We start from the raw sequence: 6,000 nt of genomic DNA, 5'->3' as shown, positions 1-6,000 counted from the left end.
GGTCATTTGCCATTTTGGTCTAAAATGGACTATTTGAGTCAAGATCAACCTTTCTCTCTCCTCTCTCTCTCTCTCCCCCATTCGGTTTTCTCCTCCCCCCACCGTGAGCCCCTCCGATCTCTCTCTCTCTCTCTCTCTCTCTCTCTCTCTCTCTCTCTCTCTCTCTCCCGCCGTCGCCGCCGCGCCCTCACCGCCGTCTGTGCGCTCGCCGGACCGCCGCCATGCCGCGCCGTCCTCGCCGTCGCGCCACCACTAGCCCCACGCCGTCCCTCTCCCTCCCGGTTTCCCTCACCCCTATCTCGGCCGTGAGCCAATCGGCCGCCGCCCAAGCCGCGCCGTTGCCGCCCAAGCCGCGCCGTTGTTGCCCAAGCCGGTCGCCGCCCGCCGGGAGCCGTACACCGTCGCTGCCGTTCCCGATTAAGTGCCGCCGCTTCCCGCTCTAGCCGCATGAGTCTAGAGCTAGGTAAGTCGCGCTCTAAACCCAACTTAGGACTTCGGGTATTGACGGATGATTTTTTGGGAGAAACCGGGTTTAATACTATGTGGAATTTGTTTGATTTATGAATAAAACCAATGGGCGGGCCTGATAGTGGAATTTGGAAATTTTTATTGGAAAATTTAAGGACAACAGTGAGCTGTGGAGGACTGTTCATGGGGCTGTGATGGGCCGATCGGGACGCAAGTTGGATTTTTAGAACCGACATGTAATGGCGAGAAAGTCTCGTGAAGGACCGAAATCGATTTGACGCCATTTGGTTGGAGAAAAATGGCGAATTGTGCGTTTATGGTGTGTTTGAACCGTGACTGAAATTTTGTGATGAAATTGAGTGCATGGTTGTGTAATTGCCCGATTGAAATATGCCTGTTGGGTGCACGTGTGGGCCAGACTGATTTAATTATTAAAATTGGCCATGTTAAATGCTGAGTGAGCATGGGTTGTGTGTAATTGATGCGTGCACGGGCCACGTGTGATTGGCCAGTTGTGTGTGGTAATTGCTTGTTGAGCATATGCCTGAGTAAGAAAGTGGATGTGGTATGACATGAATTCGTGGAAATTGTGCCGTCCTGAGGCGTGTACGTTTACGCGGGACGATGCCCGGTATTACCGGAAGACTACCAGCCTGAGGCGTGTACTTTAACGCGGGTTGCGTAGTAGGTGGTAGGTGTTGAGCCTGAGCCGTGTACGTTTACGCGGGCAAGAAACATGGCCTAAGGCGTGTACGTTTACGCGGGCCGAAAGTGTTGTGGAAAGAGGTCGCAGTGTACCTGAGGCGTGTACTGTAACGCGGGTCACTGGCGAGGAATGTGGATGAGATATGATGAGAACGGAATGAGTGCATGACATGAGAATTGTGCATGCTGGTGATTGTACTGATGTGCCTGCTATGTGATAATGGTATGTGTGTAATTGTGTTTGTGAAATTGTCTGGAGGTACGTGATAGCCTAGGTGGGGTTTAGGGATGAACTTGCTGAGAAGTGTTCCCATGGTTGTTTCAACCAATATTTTCAGAACCCCGACCTGAGCCATGAACCCACCGCCACCGCCACCAGAACGTTTTGGGGTACCAGTGCACACCGAGAATGAAGTTACAAATTTTTCGATGGGTGATGGAATGACCTGGATTAAGCATACCACGACCGTTTTCGTAGAAGTAGGATTACCTCTTTGGGAGACCCACGTTTATACTGCCTGGTTCTTCCGGGATGCGAACGGGGCTGAGTTTGGGCCCGTTAGAGACTTTGATGTTCCGTTTGATCTAGTTGGGGATTGGGACCCGACTGCCGTACCCTCGATTGATGGAGAGCTGACCAAGACAGAGGTTAGCTTAGCGCAACTGGGATGCATTCAAAGACTCCGCCGCACAAGGATCTTCGTAGGCCGAGCATGAACCCGAGCCTGAAGCATCACAAGCTGAGGATGATCCGATGGACATAGACTTAGAACCAATCCCCGAAGATGAGCCAGAGGAAGAGGAGCCAGAGGAGGAGGAACCAGAAGAGGTGGAGCCCGAGGTAGAGCTCGATGACGAGTCGGAGGAGTCGGAAGAGCCTGTAGGAGACCCGGAGTATATACTCCCGTTTGAGGAATACATGGATCCCAATTACGTACCTGAGATCAATTTCTTCGATATTCTAGCTGAGGAGTACCAGAACGTTGTTCCAGCTGAGTTGGGTGACATTGATCATCCGATTGTGATTGAGGCGGAGCCGGAGTCTTCAGAAGAGCAAGCGGATAAGGGGAGTTCAGACTCCGGTGATGATGAGTCAGATTCTGAATGGACGCCGAGTAAGGGGCGTAGAGACTAGTGTTGGGGGTTCAGAAGCGTAGATTTAGGAAAGTACCATTTTTGAGGTCTGGATGCCAGGTTACCGATCTTTTTGTATATCGGTAGGTTGCAATACGGTGTGCAAAGGTTTATGGTGGCTGTAAATTACGGTGATTGTAAGTGCTGTGACTGTTGTATAAGATTGTTAATGAAAATGTCAATGTATATTCTCCCTGACGTTTCCCCAGTTTATATTGTTCGGGTTAATTGTGGTTTTCGTCGTGCGTTATATCTCTGACGATTGTATTTGAGGTCGGCGATAATTCCTGGGATGTCGTATAAATCGACCAGTGGCGGATGTCGCAAGCTCGATAGGGTTCGGGCCGTTACAGCAACGTCCGGAACCCCCGCCCAGACGGCATTCCACAAAGGAGCATCGATCCGGCCTCCACTGCAATCGGCAATGTCTAGAACCCCCGCCTAGACGGCATCCGAACCCTCGTCGGGCATCATCTAGAACCCCCGCTTAGACGGAACGTGTCGTGATCATGCACACATCTCAGCAATCATTACCGATTCTTATCTTTGTAAATTAGTCCAATGTCAACTAAATCCATCAAAACGCCACGATAACACCAAATAATTCTCGAGAGAGAAAAAACCGAGAATATACCAAATCGGGTCCAAACTGGGCAGTTACGCAGTGACAGAAATCCATTTGAAATAAATAGTAAATCAACTCCAAAAATTCTGAAATTTGGATATGTCGTATAAAACATCTTGGTAAACATTCTCTGTGAAGAAATCAAAACCCAGTTCCAACTATAAACACCTTTTTTTGTCACTTGAAGTCTGACAAAATTCAACCCGTCCGGTCAGGCCTCCTGACCATAAAAATGCATCTCATCCAGTATACAAATCACTTTGAAAAGCCTTGAAATTTTTATATGTCATAGACACAAATGTCCCCAACAATTTTTGTGAAGGAAGTATTTTGAAAATAGGTCTGGAAAAATTTATAAAAATTTGAACAGACCTGAAGGTCGGAGGAACAGTGTTTTCGGCAGACTTATTTTGGTCCAAAGATGGACTTTCGAATGGCCTCAAATGACCTCCAAAAATTCCCAAATTAAATCATGTCAATATTCAAGATGTTATAAGAAACTTTCATGAAGAACACTTTCTCAAATTCGGCCCACACAAGTCACAGAAAAAATAGCAAAATCTAGCGACGCAGCAGCAACCCTACCGGAAATCAACCAACAAGCACCACCAAGCAAACCAAGCACAACCAGCCACTAAACCAACTATCCACAGCCCTAATCCACCCCTAAACATGTCCATTAGTAACCCATTATCCTAACCAAGGCTTAGGGAGCACTTACTCTTAGCCTAAGCAAGAAAACCGAGCAACGGGAGCAATAGAGAGCCTCGGCACAGCAATGGCTATTCCGGCAAAGCAACGGCGAGGGCGGACGGCGGATGACAGCTGAGGTGGTCGGTGATGGTGTGAGGGTGATCGTGGGTGGTGGTGATGTACGGCGGTGGATGGTCTGGCGAGGAAATGGTCTGGTCAGCGTGGCAGCAAGAAGAAGCAAGAAGCAGTGAGGCAAGCGGAAGCAGAAACAGCAAAGCCAGCAGAAACAGAAGTGAAGAAGACCAAGAAGAAAGAAAGGAAAAGGAAAAGGGAGAGAGAAGGAGGAGTTGGTCAGCAGCAAGGGGACGTGGGGGAAAGAAAGAGAAGTCAGCTGCATGTGGGGGTGTCAGCTGGCGTGGAGGAGGAGTCAGCGGTCAGCAGAAGAAGCATAGGTTCAGCAGCAGCAAGTCAGCAGCAGGGACGTGGAGGAGCAGCAAAGCAGCAGCAGCAAAGGTCAGGAGTCAGAAGAAACAGAGGCCGAAACAAAAGCAACGTGGGGGAGTCAGCGGGCGTGAAGGAAGAGAGGAAGTCAGCGGCGTGGGGCAGCGGCGACGTGGGGGAGGAGAGAGAGAAGAGAAGAGAGGAGAGGAAGTCAAACTCATCGAGTGCGATCTAACGTCCCACGTTCAAACTCGACGACTGATCTAACGGCCACCAAAAATTCTAATTATAAATTAAGAAAAAAGGCCAAAAGATAATAAATAAAATATACCAAGAGGGACGTCTATTGATCAAAATCCGCATCCGGTCCAAATTTCACTTTTTAATAATTTGGGATAATATCGACGCTGGCCACAATAATATTGTCATCATTCAATTAAATTCGTCACAAATTTCAAGAAATTCGACACCCAAGTTCGGGCTTTAAATAACGGCCAAATTCGATCGAATGCGATTTTAACGAAATCTCAAATTTAAAACAACCCTAGAGTGATCAGTTCTGGGCGAGATTTAAATATAAGTGCACTGACGAAATACACGTTTTATAAATCCCAAAAATAGGTCGAAATTCGGAATGTCACATGTTAGAATTACATCTCATGCATATCGTACATTAGTTTAACTCAAGCACAAAGCTATATTACATGAATATGCTGAATGCAAAAGAAGATAGGCTAATTATATGTTGGAAATTAGGTCATATTTTGTTTCAAGTAATGCACCTCATGTTCTTTCCCGTCTTCTGAGAAATCGCAACATCTATTAGAGTATAAATTTGATTATGTTAATTAATAAGAAAAGTAAAAAGCAAGTAAAAACAATGCGAAGAAGCAGGGAAAATACCAAAAAACATGCCTCACTTTTCACCAAATGGCCATTTACATACCTCAACTTTTGAAAAGACTAATTTTATACCGGACTTTTACCTTTGAAAACTACTTTATACATTCACATCAGTTATCATTGTGTCACTATTTTTTGAGAGGTAGATGAACGGTATTTGGGAAAACAGAGATATGTGTGTGGTTAATGGGTAAGAAGTCAAATATTTTTCTCTAAAAAGTAATTATATGGTCATACCAAAAACATATATGGAAAATGGTAAAAAAAATTACATAAGAAAGGAAAATTAAATTGGAGTTGCCCAGTGATCGAAACTTGGAAGATTCTCTAATAGTTTTAATGTATTTGCTTCGATTTGATTTGACTGGAAGTTCAAGGATTTTGAATTTATGCATGACATGTGGCATATAAAATGGAAAACATGTAGTTAATCTACCGAACTAAAATAAGACATGATGCCACAAAAAAGACATGATGCAAAGAAATAACGAATATTTTATAACTTATATCAAAACAAAAAAAAATTATAAAAACTTTACAAAAAATATGAATACTTATTGGATAAATATCAATATCTGTCAATTTTTGAATGCAGTGTATGTTTGGCCTCCTTTGTAAACTTTAGCCTCACTAAAGTTTCCATATTATAATCTTGACTACTCAGACCATGAAAAGACCAAATGACATTAAAAAATGCAAAAATTTAAAATTTACACTTACATTTTACATTTAAATTTTTGAAAAGAAAAATGAAAAAAAGCATATTGAAAGTTCAAAATTTTTATGCATGGAAGGCAGTCGAGTGACGAGCCTTTTGTGTTGCCAATGAGCTACAAAAATTTTCAAGTGATGCAACCAAATAATAAATATTATTTTCTGATACAGTCGAGTCTATCTAGTCATCACTTCTCCATTTCTTGTATATTTAAATCTCTAACACTATCACTTGAGCAAAATATTGTACTTATACCCAGTAAACTTCATCACATTTAGAAAGAAGGAAATATAAGCTTAGACCGTACGTGTAAAGG

Source organism: Syzygium oleosum, unplaced genomic scaffold (genome assembly GCF_021117445.2).
Source record: "Syzygium oleosum isolate NSW1041296 unplaced genomic scaffold, Sole_v2.1 Sole_v2.24, whole genome shotgun sequence".
Classification (NCBI taxonomy): domain Eukaryota; kingdom Viridiplantae; phylum Streptophyta; class Magnoliopsida; order Myrtales; family Myrtaceae; genus Syzygium; species Syzygium oleosum.
This window is presented reverse-complemented; position numbering follows the sequence as displayed.